This window comes from Podarcis vaucheri (genome assembly GCF_965113315.1).
Source record: "Podarcis vaucheri genome assembly, chromosome: 14".
In the NCBI taxonomy this organism is placed as follows: Eukaryota; Metazoa; Chordata; class Lepidosauria; order Squamata; family Lacertidae; genus Podarcis; species Podarcis vaucheri.
This window is the reverse complement of record NC_138752.1, coordinates 19940812-19954399: the sequence shown is the minus strand read 5'-3', so window position 1 is coordinate 19954399 and position 13588 is coordinate 19940812.

The following is a 13588-nucleotide window of genomic DNA, read 5'->3' as shown; positions in this document are numbered from 1 at the left end:
CACCATCTGGCCCGGGGCGGGGCCTGAAGGACTCACAGGGACTGCTGCGCTCTGCTGCCCAGGAGGACTCTCCTGTGTGAGTGTTTGAGGGCCCTGCTCCTCCCTGCCACTCACCATCTGGCCCGGGGCGGGGCCTGAGGCCTCATAAGGACTGCTGCGTCTGCTGCCCAGGAGGACTCTCCTGTGTGGGTGTCTGAGGGCCCTGCTCCTTCCTGCCACTCACCATCTGGCCCGGGGCGGGGCCTGAAGGACTCACAGGGACTGCTGCGCTCTGCTGCCCAGGAGGACTCTCCTGTCTTAAGAGGCCTCATGAGGCACCGGGACACCACTGCTGCGGCTTCACTGTGGGGGTTGAGGAAGGCCGCTCCCTCCTGTAGGCACACTCCTCTCAGGCCTAGGGGGCGGGGCCCACACTCGCCACCGCTACTGTTTTAAGGACACTGGTGTTGCCGTGGCAAATGTTTAAAATGTTTTTATATATTTTAAAATGTTTTATAGGGGGTTTTACTTTTTACTTTGTTGTACCACCATGAACGGTGGTTTTTATTGATGTATTTCTATTTTGTTCTGTTTTATTTTGGTTTGGGGTTGGCTATTGAGTGGGGTGGGGATTTGTTGTGTTGGTACAATTGTTTTTGATTTGACTCGTTTCTATTCTGTAAATGGAGGTTGGTTTGAGGCCTGGGATTGCTACCGTAGTGGGGCGAGGGAGGTATGGCGGTGGGGGCAGATGTCATAGGCGAAGGGGATCGAGATATGGATATGCTCGTACCCCTTCCAATCTGCGCCCCATCCCGAGGGACGAAGGTAGGGTGAGCAAGGATTACTCACCTCCGTCACTGGTGTTGTGCAATGCCAGGTCTATAGGCAAAAAAACCGCCACCCTGCAAGACTTCTTCACCTCGCAGGGGGTTGACCTGGCTTGTGTGACGGAGACCTGGGTGCGCGAAGGGGAAACTGTTACCTTACGAGAGATGGCGCCCCCGGGTTTCTCCGTCCTCCACCAGTCGCGGACTGTGGGCCGGGGGGGAGGGGTGGCATTATTAATCCGAGAAGACTGTTCTTTCAGGGCTCTACCATCGCCATCGATCCCCGGCATTGAATGTGTTGGCCTAGTGTGGGGCTCCGAGGAGAGCTTGGCTGTCTGGCTGGTGTACCGGCCACCTAGCGCACCAGCAGCCACCCTGTCAGGCCTGCTGGAGGCGGTGGCCGGCTGGGCCTTGGAGTTCCCCAACCTATTGGTACTGGGGGACTTTAACATCCATGCTGATGCCACTCCCTCCTCACAGGCTCTGGACCTGGTGTCTTCCATGGCGACACTAGGGCTCTCCCAGTTTGTTTCGGGCCCCACACATCAAGCAGGCCACACGCTGGACTTGATCTTTGGCGCCGGTATAGATGTGATCATGTCTCCCTCGATGAAGGTGCCATGGTCTGATCACTATGCACTGAAAGCCAGGATTGATTTTCCACCCCCACCCTGCTTAGGTGGCGAGCCAATTTGGGCTCGCCCGCGGAGGCTGATGGACCCTGATAGATTCCGTCAGGCCTTGCGGGACCTTGCTCCCCCTGGCGACTCATTGACTGAGCTTGTTGAGGGCTGGAATATCCAGCTCCTGGCAGCCATCGATGAGATCGCACCTAGGCGCCCTCTGCGACCCCGCAGAAACCGGGCTCCCTGGTTTACCGAGGAGCTTCGGAAAATGAAGCGGGACCTCAGACGGCTAGAGCGAGTATGGCGGGGTGCCCGTGACGGAGCTTCAAGAACATCTTATAGGGTTTTTATGAAAACCTACGAGATGGCAGTGAAGGCCGCTAAGAAGTCCTACTTCTCGGCCTCCATTGCATCCGCTAGCTCTCGCCCGGCGCAATTATTTAGTATAATTAGGTCTTTAACGTCCCTCGAAGGACAGCCAAATTTAAATAACAATTCGGCACACAGCTGCGAGGCATTTGCGAGCTCTTTTGCGGAGAAGGTCCTGTTGCTCCGCCATGACCTCCCTGCCAATTTGGATACAATGAAGGAACTGGAGGCCCCTCGACTGTCCTCGGGTCCAGTATTGGACCACTTTGACCGGATATCCCCAGCTGATGTGGACAGACTCCTCCAAGCTGGAAAGCCCACCACTTGTCCTCTTGACCCGTGCCCGTCCTGGCTGATTAGAGCGTGTCCAGACGAGGTGCGGGCCCCCCTGGGTGATATCATCAATTTGTCCCTTGGCACTGGGATATTCCCAGGGGAACTGAAGGAGGCAGTGGTGCGTCCGCTCTTAAAGAAAACATCATTAGATCCTTTAGATCTATCCAATTACCGCCCGGTTTCGAATCTTCCATTCCTGGGTAAGGTGATTGAGAGAGCGGTTGCTGAACAGCTTGGTAGGTTTCTGGATGAAACATCTGCTCTCGACCCATTCCAGTCCGGCTTCCGCGCTGGTCATGGGACCGAGACGGCTCTGGTCGCCCTAACAGATGATCTCCGCAGGCAGCTGGATCGAGGCGGGTCGGGGCTGCTGATTCTTCTAGACCTGTCAGCAGCCTTTGACATGGTCGATCACGAACTCCTGGACCGCCGCCTTGCCGACGTGGGGATCCAGGGCACAGTCCTTCAATGGCTGCGCTCGTTTCTCTCCGGTCGGGGACAGAGGGTGGCGCTTGGGGGGGAATTGTCATCGCGCCACTCCTTGGTGTGTGGAGTGCCTCAGGGTGCAATTCTCTCCCCGATGCTTTTTAACATCTTTATGCGCCCCCTCGCCCAGCTTGTCCGGAGTTTTGGGCTGGGTTGCCATCAGTATGCCGATGACACCCAACTCTATCTGTTGATGGACGGCCATCCTGACTCGGCCCCAGATACACTGACCAGATGTCTGGAAGCTGTGGCTGGATGGTTACGTGGGAGCCGGTTGAAGTTAAATCCTTCGAAGACAGAGGTCCTCTGGCTGGGACGGAGCGATATGGGATTGAGGGGGCAACTCCCGTCTCTTGCGGGGGTGCAATTAGTGCCAGCATCATCCGTGAAGAGTTTGGGTGTAATCTTCGATACCTCCCTCTCTATGGAGGCGCAGATTACAGCTATAACAAAGGCGGCATTTTTTCATCTCCGCCAGGCTAAGCAGTTGGCTCCTTATCTCTCTCGCCCTGACCTAGCCACTGTGATCCATGCGACGGTCACCTCCAGACTGGATTATTGTAACTCGCTCTACGTGGGGCTGCCCTTGAGACTGACCCAGAAACTCCAGCGGGTGCAGAATGCCGCAGCGAGACTCCTTACGGGGTCTTCGCTGCGAGATCATATCCATCCGGTGCTGTACCAGCTGCACTGGCTCCCGGTGGAGTACAGGATCAGGTTTAAGGTGCTGGTTTTAACCTTTAAAGCCCTATACGGCCTAGGACCCTCGTACCTACGGGACCGCCTCTCCTGGTATGTCCCACAGAGAAATTTACGGTCTGCAAATAAAAACACCCTAAAGATCCCAGGCCTCAGAGAGGTTAGGCTGGCCTCAACTAGAGCCAGGGCCTTCTCGGCCGCGGCTCCAATCTGGTGGAACGCTCTGTCACAAGAGACTAGAGCCCTGCAGGACCTGGCATCCTTCCGCAGGGCCTGCAAGACAGAGCTGTTCCACCAGGCCTTTTGTCAGGGCGCAGCCTGACCCCCTCCTCTGGCAATCTGCACAAAAATTTGCTTGATGGTTGCCATTAATTTGATTTTAATTTGATTTAATTAATGTTATAATGAATGTTTTAGAATGTTGAACTATTTTTATTGTTGTTAGCCGCCCTGAGCCCGGCTTCGGCTGGGGAGGGCGGGATATAAATAAAATTTATTATTATTATTATTATTATTATCATAACTAACTTGTCTCATTGATTTCAGTGGGACCTAAGTTCAACTAGCAGGACTCTGGATCCCACCCAAAGTCTTTACCTGCTACCTTATTGTAGTATGAGACTGGTAGTCTGGCAGATGGTCAAATGCAGGGCGATCCAAAGACTTTTTAATAGTCTCGAGAATAGCTCAGTTGGTAGAGCATGAGATTCTTAATCTCAGGGTTGTGAGTTCGAGCCCCACGTTGGGTGAAATATTCTTGCATTGTAGTGGGTTGGTCTATATGATCCTCATGATCCCTTCCAGCTCCACAACTCTATGATTCTAAGACACTGCAAATAAGGAGGCCATGCTTTATGTTGCCACTTAGGGCAGGGCCTGAGCAAAGCCTGGTTGGGCAGGCTCTTGGGGGAAATAGTGGTCCTTCAAGTATCCTGGACTCAAGATTTCTTAGATCTTGAAAGGTCAATAGCAACACTTTGAATTGTGCCCAAAAAACAAATTGTTGTTGCTTAGTCATTTAGTCGTGTCCAACTCTTTGTGACCCCATGGACCAGAGCACGCCAGGCACTCCTGTCTTCCACTGCCTCCCGCAGTTTGGTCAGACTCATGTTTGTAGCTTCGAGAACACTGTCCAACCATTTCATCCTCTGTTGTCCCCTTCTCCTTGTGCCCTCCATCTTTCCCAACATCAGGGTCTTTTCCAGGGAGTCTTCTCTTCTCATGAGGTGGCCAAAGTATTGGAGCCTCAGCTTCACGATCTGTCCTTCCAGTGAGCACTCAGGGCAAATAGGTAGTTCCTTAAGCACTGGCAACTTCCTTTATTCTGATGCTATGTAAGCAAATAGAAAGTGTTTTCTGAAGCAGAAATATAAGCATGCTTATTCTGTAAGTATGCTTCACTGAGTTCATTGGAACTTACCCCCAAGTAAGTGTGCCTGGGCTTGCAGCCTTGGAAGGTACTTCCTTTTCTCAGTCCCCACGGGTGACTCCAAATTCTACTATTCTGGAAGAGGGGGTGGAGACTGTTCCCTCTCCACCATTAACTTCCCTTTCCCACCTCTTGTCTATTTTGGGTGGCACATAAACGCCTCCTTCATTTGCAAACTTGATTTGACAACTTTGCCAGCATCTACTGTAGCTCGAGATTCCAAAACTTTAATATTTTGTCAGCAAGATGTCATGTGACAACCCAAATGTGTTAATGTGTCACACCTTCATGTGAAAATGAGATTTCTGAATTGCAAAAGAATGTACATTTTGAAATTGGGCTTCTGAAATACCTGGGCTCTAATGGCAATGCAGGCAAAAATCCAGTGGTTGTAGCTTCCTGATCACTGCATTTCCCATCAATGGGAAAATTTGCATTTCCTGAATATCTGTCTGTTGAAGGCATAGAAGCCATGGGGGGTGGGCTACTACCCTATATCAAAATAGCATTTGGCATGCTGACTTCCACACTCTGAAACTTCTGCTCACATGTCTGCATCCTGATTGTGTCATTCCAGGACATTGTGTCTGTGTGTGGCAACAGATTTTTGGAGAATATTCTGCAAGGTGGCCTTCTTCTGCAGGTTAGAGAAAGTCTCTCAAATTCTCTCAAGGGAAAAAAACAACCCCAGAAATTTTAGTCATATGACAACAACTCATTTTAAACTTTAAAGTGCTTCTCAAAGGGGCTATTTGATACAGCCTCCACCCCCTCCTTGGCTGCTTCAAATAGCACTTTTGCAAAAGGCTTTAAGACAGTTCCCGTGCTCCCTTTTCAGACTGAAACTGGAGCACACGGACTGTCATAGAGCTCTTGCATGTTTCCCTGCACTCCCCTTTTGAACTTTTAAGACCAGGAGCTTAAAGGAGGAGCAAGGCGGAGACCTGCAAAGCCATGCATTTGACAGATGGGCAACCCCGCCCACTTGTTAATCATGCAATGTAATAATGACATCTTGTGACCTCGCCCACTAGTCAAATTTGGCCCACAAGGTTGATCCCGATAAGGATCTGGCCTGTGGAGCCAAAAAGGGTCCCCCATCTGTTTTGAAAGGTCCTCTTGATGGAAGATGCCTGGGATTGAAGCTGGGATGTTACACTTGCTTCACAGGTACTTCACCGTTGATCTATGGCTCCTCTGCTGCAGCGCTCTGAAAGAAGTCAAAGGAAGGAAATGTACTCAGCCTTCACATACATTTCCCTCTTGCATCCTGGGAAGATGTATTATGCTGACTGGAGGCAACAATTTTTGGTCTTGCCACTTGCCAAGATACAGTCTTGGTGCCCCATCCATATCAGCCTGCAAACAGCATGAAGCACCAATGGGACAATGATACTTTCCTGTTGTCTGGGAAGGATAATCTGAATCAGTTCCCCATAATTTACATCCACAAACAAACAGCATAAGCTGAGCACTGCCATAGCGGAAACGAGGGACGGGCTGAACAGTTTAATTCTGCACCATCTCAGTTTTGCAGGTGCTCAGTTATAGGTCTGTTAAATCTTGTTTCGTGCAGGTGATTTGAAGGAACACACAAAAAGCCCACATTTAAATTTATGCATTTTGCATACACTTCAGTGCTTTTCAGTGCATTCTCCTAAATGGGGGAGGGGGGAGATACCTTGGGCTGGATCCAATGCTATTCATCCTCATAGTAGGCTCATCAAAGTCCATTGTGATTAACTTTAATTTTAATGGGTCTACTCTGAGTAGGACTGGAACTGGAGACAAACCCTTGCCCACATTTCAAAGTGCCTCTCTGTTATTTTCATTCAGATGACAGATAAAGATACACTTCTTTGCCCAGACTTTTTGAGAAGGAGGAAGTGCATAGCGATGTTTTAAAATTGTTTTGCATCTTCTGCCTATTTTATTTGTGATTACAGTCATACCTTGGATCTCGAACGCCTTGGCTCCCAAACAAATTGGCTCATGAATGATCAAAACCCGGAAGTGAGTGGACTTCATGGCTGATTGGGGATTTGAACCCTGGTCTCCCAGGTCCTAGTCTGACACTCTAACCACTACACCACACTGGCTAGGTTACTGTGGATTACGACTTCAGTGCCCTTTCTATCTACTAACACAGCCCTGTGATTGCAGGAGAATAAACCTAGCAAAACAATAAAATATTGCAGAATACATTGTGCAAAATAGGAGGGATGCAAACTGCTAGTCTTGTTGCAGAATCTGGTTTATCTTGTTGCCAGTATTTCAGAAGATCTTTTAATTTAATTTTTAACAGACATAGATTGCACACAGCTCTGGCTAGAGCTAGAATGCTGGGCTAGAATGCTGGAGCCTGAACGCACACACATAGTTTGCCATGTTTCCCAATGTCATTCCTCCCTGATCTGTTCTAATTCAATCCCCAGGCTGTAGCTGGGATGTTCCCTGCCTCAGAAAAAGTAGGGCTTATGTCTGAGTTAGCATGATAATGGAGTGTAAATCTATATGCAGAGGTTTTCAATTCCTCTATAATGAATTGATAAAGTTGCTGCGGTTCCCACCAGAGCTCATTGCAAACACCTCTGAGACAGCAGCCTAAATCCCCAGATCCCTAGTAATGGGTTCCTGCTAAGGGGAATTTTCAATTTCCCTCCAAAGCATAGAAGGTCTCGTCTCTTGGTTGCAAAGGTACAAGGGCTGGCCCAGCACAACCTGCAGCTGTGTGCACATTGAAGGATCCCCGCTTTTCTCCATTGGGCTTCTGGTAAGGTGTGCTTACCTGTGCACATGGAACAGATGCAGAAACTATTGCAATGGAGGGAAACAATAGGAGGACCCTATAGAAGAAATGAAATGAGCAGGCATGGTGATCCGAGAAGTTCCACTTCAGGATGGGACCCTGTTCCTAAACCGTTCTACAGAAGAACATGGCTTGATGCTCTGGAGAAGGTTTTGTGAATTTCAAATAACATTTCAAACAACAGTGGTGTTTTGTGGTACCTGCAAAGACCATTTCATCTAATCCCTATCTTTCCCTGCCCCACTCCCAGTGGAGTCTGGTCCACTGGGGCAAATGAGCCCCACAACCTTGGCTTAACCTCATCCAACCCCCCTCTATCTGATTATAAGTAAGAGGATGGGGAGATCATTGACTCTGGCTTCACCTAGTGTCAGCCTCCCAGTCTTCTGTCCTATCAGTCCCCAATGGGCACCAACTGCTACCATCCATATCTGACATCAGGGGTAAGGCAGGTGGATACAGCTTGGCAAAAACAACCTCACATGCCAGATGAAGAGAAGTGGTGGGCCTAATAAGGCCTGTGGGGTGGAAGGTCTCCACTACTGCTCAAAGCATCACTAAAGGGGGTAGGCACAAGATCTCAGAAGAATCCAAGTCCTCACGGTCCCCACTGGAGTCTGCTCACCCCCCCCCTTGCTTTTCTAAGCTGTTCAGCTCACACATGCATCAAAAGGAAACAGTGCTGACAGCAGAACTCCATATTTTTACCCCTTCCTCCCCTCCTCCCCATTATCTCTCGGAGTAGCTCGAAGGCAGCTTTTGATGTGGTGCCTGTTTCCCCCCCCCCATTTTCCCCCCAAGTGTGTTGGGAGAAGGTGCCCACGTGTTGCAATGAGACTGACTTTCGCAAACAGATCAGCCTTACCCGAGAGACTCGGAAAGAGGGTGTGGGTGGAAAGGGGAGGAAAAGCTGGTATCTGTCACTCTCGGGAGCTGCATTGCCAAATTAGGGAGATGGGGACCAGACGGGGTTAATCTGCAAGCAGCTGGGGGCGGCTGGAGGCAGCAAAGCTTGTACCCGACTCCCAATTAGGTCCCAGCAGATGCTCAGGATGACCTTAGAAGACAGGAAAGCAAGAGCAGGAGAAACTGGTCCAACTGCTGCTTTCTTTGTACTGACCCCCTTTTCCCAGCAAGCCGAAAGACAAGAGTGTGTCTCAAATTCATTTCCCAGTTGTTTCCTCTCCCCAGAGTGTCTAGGGACTACAGACCTCTGAACAGGAGAAGATTCTCTAATGGCAAGAATCTATGATCATCCAGATAGGAACAGAGGAATCTGCCTATGTCCATCTAGCTCTGTATTGCCTACATTGGCAGCCAGCAGCTCTCCAGGATTTCAGCCAGGCTTCTCTCCAAGTCCTATCTGGAGATGCCAGGAACTGAACTCAAGATCTTCTGCATGCACAGCACATGTCATGCCACTAAGTTACAGACCTTCCGCAGTGTTGCTGAACTACAGCTCCTTGGCCATGCCAGCCAGGATGATGGGAGTTGGGAAGCAAACATCACTGGGAGGGTCACCGGTTCCCTCTCCTCCATGCCATAACATAGACTTTTCAGCACCCTCGCTGAACTACAACTCCCAGGATTCTTTTGAGGAAGCCACAATAATTGAACCGCTATCAATCAGTCAATCCAGTATAATTTTGCAGCAGCGACCTTGGATATTTTCTCCTGGGGCACCATGAAGAGGAGATTTCATACCTATAAGCAAGCGACAACCCAGATTGGTATCCTGTTCTCTTATTTTTGCCCTTTATTATCCTGATTTGGACCACCTTTCCTTTTCCTTGCCTACCATTGAAGCCAGCGCCTCCTAGATGCCAGTGTGGTAGTATCTACAAAGAGCTCTTTGTGACACATAATTATGAGCCAATATGCCTAGGTGTAGTGGACATGGATCGAAGAGAAGAGGTTTGGATCTCTTGGTTGTAACAATCACCAAGTGACCTCAGGCAGGCTGGTATCAGCCTCTGGTTTCTTAAGAATGGCACCCCTTGCTGGATCAGACCAAAGGCCCATCTAGTCCTGCATCTTGTTGCCAGAATGCCCCATCAGATGCGCAAAAGCAGGGTGGTAGGAACAGCTTTCAATTTCAGCTTCAGTGCCCTTCAAAGTGTGTAACCGTTCTTAATTCTCCCCAGTGCTACTTCTCAAGCTGGGAATTGCAGGAAGTTGAACTGGGAACCTGTTTAGATCATAGGACTGGCTGGTTATGAACACTGGATAACCGGAAATCAGCAGTTTGGGCACACTCTGTCTGGAAGATCACTATTTGAAAGGGACAGCACTTGCCCTTTAGGAATGTTGCTGTCCATGGTGTATAAATGATCTCTTTCCCCTTGATCTACCAGTCCCTTTTTGCAAAGATGAGATTCCTCCGTCCACCAAGAGGTTCAAAACCAAACAGAAATCCAGTTCATATAAGATCTTACTTACTTGGGGGCACTTTGCAAAAAAAAAAACCACTGCGAAATTAGGCGTGTCAACCTTCAGAAAGATCCTCATTTGGTTTGGACTGTGTTAGGGGGTATTGACTTTCATACAGTACTCTTGAGAATGCATCCTTCTTTACTTCTGAAGGATTACTTGGGGATGAAGGCTACCTTTGCTTGGAGGTAAGTAAATAATGACTATTGGCCCAACTAGCTCAGTACTGTCTACTCTGACTGGCAGTGCTCACGTAGAGCCTTTCCTTTCACTTGCTACATGATCCTTTTAGCCTGGAGTGGGAAATTAGTTGTTGGGATTTGATTAGATGCTAGGAGAGAATATATTCATTAGATAATATCCTTCCTTCCTCACATTTATGAGTTCACCAGAGTACCATCCTTTTGCAGCTTAAAGGGGAAGCTTAGATAAGTATTAGTATTTTAGTATTAATAGTTCAGGATGCTTTAAGGCAGACTGGATTTTCCTGGTATTACTCCCTTTAAAGGTAAAGGGACCCCTGACTGTTAGGTCCAGTCACGGACGACTCTGGGGTTGCGGCGCTCATCTCACTTTAATGGCCAAGGAAGCTGGTGTACAGCTTCCAGGTCATGTGGCCAGCATGACTAAGCCGTTTCTGGCCAACCAGAGCAGCGCACGGAAATGCTGTTTACCTTCCCGCTGGAGTGGTACCTATTTATCTACTTGCACTTTGACGTGCTTTTAACTGCTAGGTTGGCAGGAGCAGGGACCGAGCAACGCGAGCTCACCCCGTCACAGGTATTTGAACCACCGACCTTCTGATCGGCAAGCCCTAAGCTCAGTGGTTTAGACCACAGCACCACCCATGTCCCGTATTACCCCCTTTACTCCCCCTTTAAAAGTAAAAAATAACATTTACTCAGTATAGGTCTTGAAGAGTAACAGATACAGCAGCTTGGTGCAGGCAGGCTTAAAATGCTAATTGAGTTACAAAGACATACTAAGTCTAGCTTTAAAATGGAGTCTGATCTTGAACCCAGAATTACAGGTGTTCTCATGTTGCAGGCATGAAGGAAAAGAGGATGCACCCAGGCAGCGAGGAGCATACATCATTTCCTGTCAGGAGACAAATAGGGAAGTGATATCACAGAATTCCTTCTAGCAAGTTTACAGGAAAGCTCTTTGAGCCTCAGCCCCTTTGTGTGCCTAATTTGCCAAACAGAAATTGTTGGGTTTGACGGAAGTAAATATCCCACGTGTGGCTCTCCAGAGTTGCTGAACTACAATTTCCACCATCCTTTTAAGTAAGGCCATGTTGGCTGGAGTTGTCGGGAGTTGTAGTTCAGCATCATCCAGAAAACCACATGTACCCCCATTCCTTTTTTTAGCAGAAGATGCCAGAGATTCAACCAAGGACCTTCTGAAGTGATGTATACACGCACCCATCTACTCGCGTATGTCTCCCTAGGAGTTCAGTAATCCTTATAAAAGCTTTATAAATTAGGCCACTGTTAATCCCATCTAGAAGAGCCAATCGTCTGTGACTTGCCTTTGAGGTCCTTCTGACCAGCAAATGGAAACTAGGACTGTGTACAGCAGGGTTTTCCATACATAGGTATCCAGCTGTTTTAGACTACAATTCCCATCATCCCTGACAGCTGGTCCTGCTAGCTAGGGATGATAGGAGTCGTAGTCCAACAATAGCTAGAGACCCAAGTTTGGGAAATCCTGGTATACAGCCTGTCCTCCCAATCCACTGTATGTCCCCTTTCTGTGACCCCTGGAACAGGACTATCTGCCCTGTGCCACCCAGGATGGCAATCCCCATCTTGACCCAGATCCATGCCCAAAGCAATTAGGGGAAGGGTCTTATCATAGAGTTACAGCCCTATTTAGCCAAGATCCAGATCCCTCTGAATAAGCCCAATTTGACTCATCCCTACTGGAAATGGTTACAGGGAAAACGATGGGCTCCTTGAATGCTTCCCATTTTAGATTCAGAGTGCATATACCCCACCGTACAGTGTGTCTGTTTCACCTCAAATTCCTCCAGTCACAAATCAGACTAATTAGAAGTTTTTAGTGCTTTCCTAAGACGTTGTAAAAAAAATGGCAATGACAATGAAAATAAGGTATAAAATTATCTCTTACAATTAAACTATAATTACAAAGAATTGTGGCAAATAAAGCAAATGTCTGGTCCTAAGGACCTCAATTAAATCAAGAAAGAAAGAAATATAAATAGAATTCTCAACTAAGCTTACAAACAAAACAATCCAACTCACAAATTATAAGGTCAAAATACTCCTGCAAACATCCTATTAGCAATTAGTAACGAGAAAGAGAAGGAAGAAAGGGGCATGAAGACCAAAGATCCTAATTAAAGTCATTGATTAATATGGATTTTGATCAAGCTAGACAAGTTTCTTCATGGCTACCAGAGTCTCAGATGTTTGATGGTGCACTGAGTTGAACACGCTTGTTAGGAACTGTAGCCCAAGCTCCCTTTGTGCCAGGCTGGGTATGTGTGGATTGGGAGGAGAACTTCCTCCCTCCACCCAGTCCTGCTAGTCTGCACTGGCCTCTATCCATGGAATGATGCCAGCATCATCGCTAGCACTGAGCTCCCCATGCTTCCTGCTTAATGCACAGGCTGTTGTGTTCAGGTCTGATGCTAGATCCCATGGAGAAAGAGGCAAGGCTGGTCAAAGGTTACCAGAACACAGATATATCCAAGTAAACAACTTGCTCCAACAAAGATTGGGAGCAGGCCGAAGCCTTTTAAGCCTCTGTCTCCAGGCTGCCTAGTCCAGGCTCCATCCCCTTATGGAGATCTTCAGAGTCTTAAAGGGTCAACCCTCAGACCTGAATACAGGCACTCCTCCATTCTGTAGCCTCCCTCCCACTGATGTGCAGTGGGGGGCATCTGTTTCCTAGGGTTCAGGGGAAGGTTCCTGTGAAGGTCTTGTCCCTGACCCTATAGATCCTGGTGGTCTGGAAGCTTCCTATGGGGGCTTCAGCCAACAGTCTCGGGTGCAATGGCCTCCCATTGCAATGGCCTCCCAGCAGTCAGAAATCAGCCCTGACCCTCACCTGGTTCCCCATCTGGTACCACTTCAGCTCTGTGTCCAGGTCACTGATAGGTTCATGGATCACAAGTGGACAGAAATGTTTCTGGCAGGATCTAAAATAGTTTAATAGTCAAGTCCTCTTCCTGGGGAACTCTGGAAATTGTAGTTCTGGGAGGGGCTTAAAAGTATTCTGACAACACTCAGCACCGTTGGCAAACTACAGCTCCCAGGATTCTTTGGGGGAAGCCATGACTGTTTATAGTGGTATCACCGTGCTTTCAGTGCACATTGCTAATGTGACCCTAGGCTCTTTCTGTGTCTCAAGGGCCACTGGATCCCCCTCACCTTGAAGGACCATAAGATCATGCTGGTCTTGAACTTGGGCAACAACAGTATTCACCACATACTGCCCTTGTTTTTCATGTGCTGATAGCCCAGCTTGGCCATGTCATCAACATGATGATGCTCTGTGTTGTCCATTTACACCAGGGATGGGGGACCTGTGGCCCTCCAGAGGTTGTGGTACTATAACCCCTATCATC